The sequence below is a fragment of the Cryptomeria japonica genome, chromosome 1, assembly GCF_030272615.1.
Source record: "Cryptomeria japonica chromosome 1, Sugi_1.0, whole genome shotgun sequence".
NCBI classification, from domain to species: domain Eukaryota; kingdom Viridiplantae; phylum Streptophyta; class Pinopsida; order Cupressales; family Cupressaceae; genus Cryptomeria; species Cryptomeria japonica.
In genome coordinates this window covers 36,685,492-36,697,936 of record NC_081405.1, presented here as the reverse complement: position 1 = coordinate 36,697,936, position 12,445 = coordinate 36,685,492, and the positions used below count along the sequence as shown (strand labels likewise).

Here is a 12,445-nt window from a genome sequence, read left to right as displayed (position 1 = left end):
AAGAAAGAGCAATATTTTTGTTACCACTTTTGGATTAGGTTGTGAAAGAGCAATAACAAGAACTATTATGGATTGTGGAAAGCTAATATCTCTAATAACAATGTTTATCAATATGCACCATACTTTTTTATTTATTAATTAAACAGAAGATTTCCATTTATTTCTAATTTTCAATTTAATTAAGAAATAATAAAATTAAGTCAAGGGTGCATTTTTATCCTGGATAAAAAAATGATCTTATTCGGGTGGGCTTTCCATATCATGCCAGCTCTCTACACATTAAGGACGGGTCCTACATAAACATCCGATGCCTACGATTTATTAAAGAAGAATAATTATGCATTTCCACATCTATGTAGTATGTGGGCAATTATTTGGCTTTGGAAATGATCTCCTGTGCAAACGCGTTCAAGTTACTGTGAGATGAACCTCCTTCGCTAGCAGAAGATTTCAATAATTCCCTCCATTTCAAGCCATTGTTTCTTAGCTGTTTTCCCTCTTCGCTTTCCATGGCCATTCTGATACATCTCTCCGTCTCATCTCTCCCCACAATCCCATCATCTCGCCTCCTCATTCTCAGCCCTGTCTTCCAAACATCCGTCACAAACTTAGAATTAGTGGGCTGATCGGTCCAAACTCCCAATGTGAGCATGGGAACTCCCAAGCTCAGAGCATCCAGAGTAGAATTCCAACCGCAGTGGCTCATAAAAACACCCACAGACGGATGAGAGAGCACCTCCAATTGAGCACACCAATCCACCACCAAACCTCTTTCTTTAGTTTCCTCCATGAATCCCGCAGGCAAAACCTCCGCAATGTGATCGTGTCCTGGAGGTGCCCGAATCACCCACAAGAAGTTTTGCCCACTTTGTTGGATGCCCACAGCCAGTTCTTGGATTTGTTCATCGCTTATGACCAGGATGCTGCCGAATGAAATGTATACAACGGACAGCGGAGGTTTCTTGTTCAGCCATCCCATGCAATCGGCCGCCTTCCAAGGATTCGCCCCCACCTGCGTGTCCTCTGCATTTTGATCCTGCAGAAAAGACGTGGGTATTGAAGGGCCGATTGGGAGGAAGGGAAGGGAGGTCGATCTTAGGGAATTGATTGTTTCGGGCTCTAGCTCATACACAGTATTTGCAATCACCCACGAGGCATCTTTCACAACCTCCAACTGCCGTAGATAATAGTTGATGGATCCGCTTGTTTCCATGAACGCCGAAGGTAAATCCGTCAATTTCAGCTCAGGAAGGCCAGGGATTATGACGTTTTGAGGCATTCTTCCACATTCCAATCCCTCTCCTGGAAAACAAAGCCATCACCAAATTCAGAATCAAATCTATCATTTGAAAGATATTACAGCAATCAAGGGGGTTTACAAGTAGAGATTAAGGACTAGGTGCATGTAAGTCTCATGTCTGCCCAAAATTTCTCCTTCCAAATTCATAATTTCTTTTACAAATTGAAAAATAGAAACGCATTTACATGCTCCAGTTCAATCAACTATTCTGTAACAGTGCATAAAGATAATTAGTTATAATATAGTTCTCTTGGAGGCAAACAAGTAGTAGGTTGTGTGTATAAAGGTAAGTCTAGTCTTGATTGGCAACGGTACAGCTAAGGTTCCAAGAAACATTGATCAGAGCATGTAAAGTATAGGAGATTAGTAAACATTGAAAGATGGAATATGCAATTGTCAAACTAAAAAAATGTTAGAAATCAATTTTTGGTGTATTGGTGAAGTGAAATGGTTCTAAATGAATCTATCAAGTATCAAGTTTTGTTAGTCAACGTTTCAACGTGATAAGGCAAGAATCTGGCATTGTGTTTGGGATAACTTTAATGTAATGGATAACCTTCAATCTTTGGTTCTTAGTTAAAGAGGTGGGATTTATTTCAGGTAACATTGACAAAATGGATAACCCTCAATCCTTAGCTCTTAGTCAAAGAGGTGAGATTGTGCCTTGGATGACTTTGACAGATTGGATAACATTCAATCTTTGACACTTAACCAAAGAGGTGGGATTGTCCCTTAAGTGACTTTGACACAAGAGATAACCCCAATCCTTGACTTTTAACCAAAAGATTTCAGCCTAAAAATTCTCATATCAAATACTTCAATGATTATACTAAGTGACTTGGACAAAAGAGAGAACCCCCAATCCTTGACTCTTAACCAAAAGATTTCAGCCTAAAAATCCCCATATCAAATGCTTAAATTATTATATTAAACCTTCCAATAAAAAATAAATAACATGGTAGAAAGAAAGTTTTATTTGATAGTTTAATTTTCATGAGTCACAGTTGCTTGGATTTGAAAGCTCCCTTGATAAGATTCCAAACGAAGACAAAATTCGATGATATTTACACTAAATTCACCTCTACTTTACTAGTGATCTAAAAAAACATCTTAATTTTTTATTCACCTCTACAACTTAGATTGGCCTAGTGGTGGAGAATATGCGTTCTTGAAAGAAAGGTCACAAATTCAAATCTCACAAAAAAAAAATGAATACGAAATAAAGTTTCCTTTCCTTGCTCTATTTTTTATTTAAAATTTTTGAGAAACCCTAACCCTAATGATAAAATAAGCAAAAGATAGGTAAAACCAAAGCCCTAAAAAAAAAGACAAGTAGTACAGAGTTCGGAATCGGACCGTTTTGAAAGTGCTGATAAATTGAGAAAACAGCAGCAGACTGCGTCCAGAACAAAGCCTGAGGAATGTTCAGTTTATTTGCAACATCTCGAACCCAAGGAAGAAACGAATTGTAGATTATGCAGCAGACTGGTGGAGTCGATGGATCAAGCGTTCGAGTCCCGAGCCGTCCATATTATCCTGCATGTGCTTAAACACTGCGGGATTGATGTTTGAGTCGAGAGTGGAATCATCTTCAGGAAGACCGTCTGGAATGCATTCAAAACGTATATCCAGCTTCAGGCGTTGCAGAGATTCTCTGGCCTGTATTACTTTGCGATGATTTAAGTTAAAATTGACGAAGGTAACGATCACACCTCTGGAAGCCAAATTCTTTGAAAACTGTAGCATGGGATTTGTGTGGCCTGTTGCTGGGTATGATATCACCACTACGTGACCCTTCATATTCCTCTTCCTCCCTCCATTCATATCCATATCTTCTTCTTCGATTCCTCTTCACTTCAATGGCTACAAAACTAGGAAATCACAACCAGAACTCGAATCGCAGGTCCTTTTATATCCAAAAAAACAGGATTCTGACACCTCCTTGTACTTACACTCACCAGGTCCTTTTATATCCAAAAAAACAGATTCTGACACCTCCTTGTACTTACACTCACCAATTTGTGCACTCAAGTGAATTTGAACGGTCTTCCATGAATAGCCATCATATTTGACGAAATAAGATACGTCAGTTACCATTTGCATTGTATGACGACATGAATGATGCAAAATCCTGAATTTGAAATAATTATTGTCAGATCACAATCACAAAAAGTAGAGAATTCCTATTTCGACTCTCTTATTTCAAAAGATTCTACGAATATTTCTCACTTATACAAGTCATGGACTTCACGTTTGTCCCCATAGTTTGTCTACTTCCGTAAATTTAAGCATTTCTTATAATTTTGAAAATTTAGCTTTCAAGTTTTTTTACTAGATTAGTTATTTATTTATCATATATATAATATTGTCAAACAATAATTTGGGTTTGAATAAGATTTCTTTATATAAATTATTGACATAAAAGATAAAATTTGTCATAATTTGAATGGTATTTAATTATCACATTATAAAGTGGAAGAAGAATATTGGGCAAGAGTAAACTTTAATAAGAGAATTACAATCCAAACAACCTTCTTTTACCAATCTTTATTAAGCTTATTCAAATATGGATCCAATTTTTGTACTATTTAGAATAATTCTATATAGTGACTAGTTTTCTTTAATGTTGAATTATGTATAGGATGGAATGAGACATCAATATACAAATTGTCATTAAAGAAAACCAACCACTATATAGAATTATTTGTGTGTTTTGACATTCTATAGTTTGATTTTTGGGCTTCTTTTTCCTACTTAATAGTCATTTTAGCCTATGAGTCATTTGAGTCTTGGAACACTACTTTTTAGAACATTTAGGTGTGAATAGTGCTCATCTTTATGATTGTTTTATAGCATAGAGCTAAGAAGAATATTAAAGTGTTGTAATTCTTCTTGAAATAGCATTTACAAGCTCTTAGTAAGTCTATGAAGTAGATACATGTTGTAATAACCAATATGAAATACTAAGAGAGTGCAACTCACATTTTGGTGGAATTTTTATGTGTGCAAGGGGTTTCTTCATGCATTAACATGTTTTGTCCCCATTTTAATTGTATTTTCTTTAATTGTTATTTTTTAGTACATATGTAATTATTGTTATAGAGTTCAATCATTTAGATTTTCTCATATTACAACTCATTAATTTCCTTAAGTTGATAGCTATATGAGAGGAATATCCTTCATAGTTTATAGATCAGGTATTATTAGATCATGTTCAAATTCCTTATGGGGATTCTGGTATTGATGTTATAAGTAAATATGTAATCTTATGCCCATAACCTATTTAAGTAGAAATAAAATATTGTCTCTTGAAGGATACATTGACACTAACAAGTGGAGCAAAGAAAATTTAAGAGGCATCAAGAGCTAATATGAGTTTGACTCAGAAGTGAAGCTCCCTGATATGGAGAGTTCCATGGCTCCTTAATATGGAGAGTTCCATGGTTCCTTAATATGGAGAATTCCATGTGGAGCATTTATCAATCCTCAAAGATCATGTAAATCTTTATGCAAGTGCTTAGATAATGCTTAGATAAATATGCAATGAAGGAAAGGAAAATCCTAAGGTACAGAAGAGTCTTCCAAATAAACCTCTATTTAAGGTGGATGTTAATATTGAGATACAACTGATTGAAAGTGGTGTGGATGTGGAAAATATGGACAATGTTTCATCTCCAAAGAATGAGCACCATTAGGTACCCAAAAAGCATGACCATTGAAAGTAGAAGCAACAAATTTATTCAATGTTTTTTTCTAATGGTGAGGATGATGAATCTAAATCTCTTTTTTTTCCTTGTTAGAAGAACTATTGCAATATATAATGCATGCATGCAACTTAAAAAAAATTATATCTGAGCACCCTTAGCAAGCATCTTAGCTCCTCTTGTCATCTTGCATCCCTCATTTGACAAAACAACCTACACAACCACATCATTCAACTTGCTCATTGAAAGAAGGTTCCATGCAAAACCTAATATATGGAATACACCATCAATTCCCTTCACTCTATCATTGGGGAATCAAATCTTAAATCTTCCACATCTAATAATGCTCAAATGAGAGTCATCATCCAAGTACACCTTCCCACCATCAAACTCTTCATACTTTGGGAACCAACCCCTATGTGAGCTCATGAGAAAATATGTACCGAATTCTATCAACCATGCATACTTAGATGCATGATGGGACCTGGAATTGTAGCGGTCGTTGCTACCAACTTCATTGGTGATGAGCTTGGTGTCAGTGTGGTAGTAGCTGGCTCCTGGGCTTGGATGTCTGGCTTTGTCCGGTGAGAGGGTTGGCTTAGGATCTGGATCTTCATTTTGATCACGAACAGGATCTCGCTCTTGACAATCAAAATCTCACTCTAGAAATACTTCATCAACATAAACAAATGTTGTTAGTGGGGGTGTTGCTAGTGTAGCTATTGTTGTGTGTGCTACTGTATATGCCTTTAGATATGCTACTGGGCATGATTTCTATTGGTATGCTGGGCATGGCTCTCGATCAAGCTCTTACTTTCAATCTCTAAAATCAAAATCTTGATCTGAAACTGAGGACTCTTCATCTCTATCTCGAACATCATAATCTATCTTTGTTATATATGTTCCTATTTTTGCTTCATGTACTTGTTGATCCAGTAGTCCAATATTTTATCCACCAGTAACAGCAACATCACCAGCAGAACCACCAACAACCCACCCCAACCACATACAACTTCTAACTAATTACTCACATGCGTCTTATGACTAACCTCTCTTTCACACATGCGTCTTCACATAGGGTTCAATAGGGAAGCATTTTCTTTGACCCGGCTTGGGGGTTAAGTTTGGCTAATAAAGCCCTTTAGTGAAGGTGGCCCACTACTATCTATAGGTGGGGAGGTAATGTTTAAGTGGGAGATCTTTATCGGAGGTGATTTCGGATGGTCAAGCATACCATGATACCGGTCAATGTCGATCAATATAATTATCCTGCATTTGTTTCCTTTCTCTTTCTACTCTAATGTTGCGAGAAGAACCAGGAATCAAACACATACTACTAGGAAAATGAAAACCGCATGCATTGTCAATGATTTTACTAATATTAAATGCATACCCTCTAAGACCTTGTCTTTTAACAACATCTAGTATTGCTTCTAGAATATGGAGATGACCACTACAAATTTTATCATTGCTCTAGGTTAGTATTTTTTAAACCACCTAACACTTAAATAGATAAAAAAATGATTATATTTCACTCTTAAGATGAATCAATAGATGGATGTGTTAGGAGATAATTCAAATTATCTGGAAAAAAGTATATATGCATCATTAAGAGTAATATCATAATCTTTAAGGTATAATGGTTGACTAGTTCTTAGTTAGAAGGGTGCAAGTAATGTTAATATCTTTTTGTTGTGATAATCATTATGTTTTTGTAAATTTTATTTGAATAGGTAACTAATTAGAGGTTTCTTTAGCTGTTCATGTTCATAAGGGTGGCATGAGAGTGTTACTTTAATATTATTAACAATTGTGTTCTGAATAACAATATTAATATGGGTGACAATAGTTTTCTCACATTCCATTTATCATCTTATTTATTCATGTGCATTAAAATGGTGGCAATGATTTTCTCACATTTCATATGTCATCTTATTTATTCATTTGCATTAAAACTCATTATTATGAGCTTTCTATATTTTAAATCAGGATTATTTTATTAATTTTCTTTGGTCTCGTGTCTTATAAGTTGATATTTATAATACCCCAAGCTTCCACATAACTTTATTATAAAGAATAAAAATTAAACTTATAACAATAGCAGTTAAAATAAACCTCTTTATATCCCTTCAAAAATATGAAGAATTTAAAATATACAGCTTCTAATCATAATATTTATTTATTTTTAATTTTTCGCACAAAAACTTTACATGGAATGGAGAAAAAACACGTAATTTTAACTCAAATGAAAAATTTCTCAACACAAGAAGAAAAGAGAGACAAACCATGCTTATTTACTCACGCCATATGAAAAAGGATTAATATGGTACAATGAAATTTTTTACAAGGAATGTGACCAAAAAATCAATATATCACGACCATGCTTATTTAATCACACCATATGAAAAAAGGATTATATGGTACAATGAAATTTTCTACAAGGAATGTGACCAAAGAATTAATAGATCACTACCATGCTTATTTACTCATACCATATGAAGAAAGGATTAATATGGTAAAATGACAATTTTTACAAGGAATACAACCAAAGAATCAATTGATCACCGCTTCCATGATTATCTACCTACACCATATGAAGAAACGATTAATACATGGTACAATGAAATTTTTTACAAGGAATGCGACCAGAAAATCAATAGATCGCTACTATACTTATTTACTTGTACCATATGAAGAAAGGATTAATATGGTACAATGAAAAATTTTACAAGGGATGCAACCAAAGAATCAATAGATCGTTGCCAAGCTTATTTAATCACGACCAGATAAAAAAAGCATTAATATGATACAATAAAAAATTTTACAAGAATTTTTTACAAGAAATGCAGCTAAAGAATCAATAGATCGCTACATGCTTATTTACTCACACTATATGAAAAATGAATTAATATGATATAATGAAATGTTTTTTAAAAATCAAGACCAAAAAATCAATAGATCACTTTGGTCGAAGAAGTAAAATTTAATTCAGCACTAAATCCATTTCCTTTCACTTCCACTTCAATGGTGTCATACCTTAGAAACAACTCCACCACAAACAACCTTGCAACCAACACCACCATATTCTTCCCGGGACATTTCTTATTGTGCACGGTTGGATCGTCAGTTTCGAACCCATTAGACCACATTACATACTTGATAACCTTCTGATTCTTCATAAACGTCGTAGCAACAAAGTCATCGGGATTCTCAAACACCTTGGGGTCCCTCGTAGCAAAAGGCTGAAACCCACCAAGGAGATCCCCTTTCTTGATCTCACAGGCAGCATCATGAGACTCTAGGAGGGCCGTAGGAGTCTTGTATGGGTCAGTCTTAAATTACATATTAAGCAACATATTAAGTCTAGAAAATGTCAGTCAATTCTGAGTGTTTAACATTTTTAAGTCTAGAAATCAAAGCTTAATGAATGTAATTTAAGTCAAATGCCCGATATGGAACTCAGAGACAATTTGGAGCTAGTAACTGCATCACCACTCATCTTGCAAAAGAATGTATCTTTGATATTAGTTTGGAAGAATTGAAAGAAGTGTGGCTCCTGTATCTGCTTCTTATAGTGTTAACATGTTATCTTAGGTGATTGGTTTCCTTATCTTCCTTGTAAGCTTGGATAGGCGTTACGTACGGATCTCTAATTTGTATTTTGCTGTACCAAAACATTGGATTATCCAGCAATCCAAGGATAATTTTACATTAGATTGTATTACAGAATTTAATGTATTTAGAGAAGTTGGATTTTTTACCTGCATTTTTGTTTTGACATAAGTTGATGAAGTCTCCTCTTCAGCCATGAAACTTGGTCAGGCTGATGCTTCCTAGGCATTCGATTATGTCATTCAGTTTCACAATATGGATTTTAATTTGATAAGGGTTTGGATGCACTGGTCGGTTTGCATTTACACTAACATTTTTGGAAGTTTAATGCAGTTAAAACAGACTACGTATTCCGAAATTAGAAATCTCGACGAAGGATTTGCTCATTACCAAGTAAATGATGGTGTCCCATGGATGTTCCATTTATCCAAAGGGTAGTAGAAGAAAGCCAAAAGTATACAGACACGACTTATCTTCCTTCTCTTTGTAAAAATGTTTAGCTCTTCACTTAATGGATCCATGCCCTTTTCCTTTATGGTCTGTCTTACAATGATTACGGTAAGTTGATTGTGTTTTTGGGTTGAAGTCGCTAGATAATATTAATCTAGTCCTATTTAATCATCTAAGGTCTTCTAAGTGTATTTTGTTGTTTTATTTTAATCTTTTTTAAATTTTACACCTAATGAATTTATGTCAAAATGTGATTTTTTAGGTTGCATGTCACTCATAAAACTTACTTGGACATGTGAGAAAATATGGGATAGTTTTTCTAGGATATATCATTCCCACATAAAAAACACCCCATCTACCATCAATTCATCTAGGCATTTTAGCTTAACCAAGGCAACATCATATTTGTCTTTGAGTCTTTAATCCTCTAGGTAATAGCACCAACATCATCCACAATCTCAAAACCATGTGTATCTTGTAAATCTTGTAAATCGAGCCATGTACATAACTAGGTTCATTTGTCTATATATGTCCTTTGCTCCCACCTTGGTGTCAATTATCCTTGTGTTGTCAATACTACGTCCCTATCTAATTGGTGTTTCAACAAAATCTACTAGTCCCTTTGAGGTTTTAGGTGTCTCACTTGTCTCCTGTCATGGGAATCCTAGTTAAGTATCCATCTTTGGTCTTAGCGGAATGTATCTTTCCTCATATCAAACCACATCAACCCATCCATTATCTTCCATATGGAAAAAAGTACTTGACATACTTGTTATTCTTTGGTGATTTTCGATTTTGTTTATATTTATCTTTAGCTTCCTAATTTTTACCTATTCATGGTCGTCATGATCTATTATATTATGGTGTGTTGTGAATGGTAAAACTAGGGGCATGGTCATAATTTCATGTGCTTTGTCTTCTTGATCTGCCTTGCATTGTTCCCATATAGATCCTTGTCATCTCATGTTATGCTAGGGCATATCTTCTATTTATGGTTTTACAACATCATACCTACAAAACTTTCCTACAACTTTGTGAGATGTTGGACTAACCTTTTTTGTTTGTTGAGTCTATCTTATTCATTTGATATGTAGTCATCTTGGTTCATACCCTGGTGCATAGTGTCTCATGTTAAATCAAAATAAGTGCTCACTATATGGTAGTTATCACATGATGTTCAATGTTCCTCCCATCCATTATCCTACATGTTCTCATCCTTTCATCCTATATTTCTATCTGCCATCACCTATCCCATCTATTTTCATCATTCCCACTTAATCATGGATTTCCTCTGCAAATGTGTCATTTTCCATCTTGCTTATTTAATCTCCTCACCATTTTATTGATCCCTCATTCATCCTTCCATATCTCTATTTTTCATTTCTTTTGTTCTTACATCTCATCTATCATATCATTGCATTTTCATCTAGTTTCATCTTGCATAATATAGACTTATTAGTCTATCCATTATTATAAATCTATTCTTTTACTTGTCACCTAGTATCACTTTGCATATTGTAGATTCGTTAGTCAAACCATTATCATTTTTATCCTTACACTATAATTAGGCATATGCATCAACATCATAATCATTGGATAAATCCACAACACCTCTATCATAATCATTCATACATCATACATGCATCATCTCTTCCATTTCAAGAGCACACTCATGTTATTTTGAGAGGACATCTTCATCCTCATCTCACATAATCTTTCTTCCTAGAGTCCCTCCTTTTCAAATTTTTGCACGTCATCCTCCCTAATTCAACCATCTTCTTCCAAGCGTCATGTTTTACTCTTCTCTAAAATGATGTTACTTTGTAACACAATCTCAAAGATGGGAAAAATATAGAGATCTAAAATTGAATATCCCCTTAACCTAATTAAGTGGAGTAGACCCACTTCGAATCCCCACACAATATCATCCTTCACACTCAACCTTAAATTCACCTCCTTTTGGAGAATACCCCATGTACTTAGGCAAATGGGTCTTTCTTCCTTAAGTACCCAAAAGGAATTTTTAATTCCTTTATCACCTTCCAATCCTCCTCTTTTGCATAAATGAAAATTTGTAATTCTCATGTGTCCCCTCAAAGTACCCTCCATCTTCTCCTCTCACCTCACAGTGCCACTTAGCTCCATCCAATGAGGTGAAAGGACCAACCCATCCTCATCACTTAATCTCAACCATACAATAAATTTTATCTCTATCTCACCCATTTTCCATTGGAGTTCTATTATACTACTTAAATTATGAGTGAGCACACATCCAATAAGTTATCATAGGCAAATCTACTCAATGAGAGGTTTAATGCAGTTTAATTTTTTTAATTCATATACTTGTTTGACCTCTTTTGTCTTATCTTGAGTGGTTGTTTGAATTTTGTTTTTGTTTGGTTTAGCTAGCTAGATCACTCAAATATTGACCACAATTTCATGCAAACAATTTTATCAATTCATCAAATACAATTTTGAGAAAGAATGCCATAAAAACTCAAAAAAGAATTCTTTAACTAAAGGACATGTCAAGTTAGAATTTGGAGCTAAAAATGGGGGAACTATTTTTTGCAATAAGGAAGGCCAATAACTCTAAGAACTATGTAATATAGAAACTTTTTATATTCTTTTTGTAAATACTAGATTGGTTAGTGATTTTGGTGTAAAATTAATGGGGACAACCACCACAAGATAACTTCTTATATATTTGGATCTCCTAGAGTCGTAACAATTGAGATGCTAGTTTGATACATAGTGGAAGAATCTAGCTTCTTAGTCTATTACAAAAAATGCCATACATTGGTCGAGATGAAATATTAAAAATTATGACACAAATTAAATATTAGGTACTTGGTGTGTCTAATAAACTTGACTAGATTGTGAGAAAAACTACCTTATCTTTCATAAAGGTGGAAAAATTATGTTAGACTACTTGCCCCTTCAAGATTTGAGGTGGAAAAAATGTAATGCAAATTTTTCGAGAGATTATACAAAATGTCATTTTCAATAAATATGTTTTAAAACTTAAAGTGAAAGAAGAAACTTATAGTGGTAAGTAGAGGATTAAATGCACTATCTTAAGAAAACAAAAATTAAATTATTCATCTTAAAAGCAAGTTTTTTTAGATTAAATTACTATGATCTAGAATTCCTTAGATTCAATTATTAAGCTTTGTGATAGAGTTAATAAATAGTTAATGTTTTTTTCTTTTTTCTTTTTTTTTTGACAAAGTAACAAGTTAAAATTAGGTTGGGTGTTGTGCTAGTGCTACAAGGCCAAGGACCATGAAATTATGAATGAGTTTTATTGATCTCATGTTAGATAAGGGAAAATTAGATTTCTCTATGAAAATTATAATTGATAACTAAATTTGATTAT

At 34.2% G+C, this 12,445-nt stretch overlaps 1 pseudogene; it reads right to left on the bottom strand.

The window, feature by feature from the left end:
• Positions 1-212: 212 nt before the first annotated feature.
• LOC131035411 (UDP-glycosyltransferase 74D1-like) lies at positions 213-3,191 on the bottom strand (annotated as a pseudogene).
• Between the last annotated feature and the right edge of the window lie 9,254 nt (positions 3,192-12,445).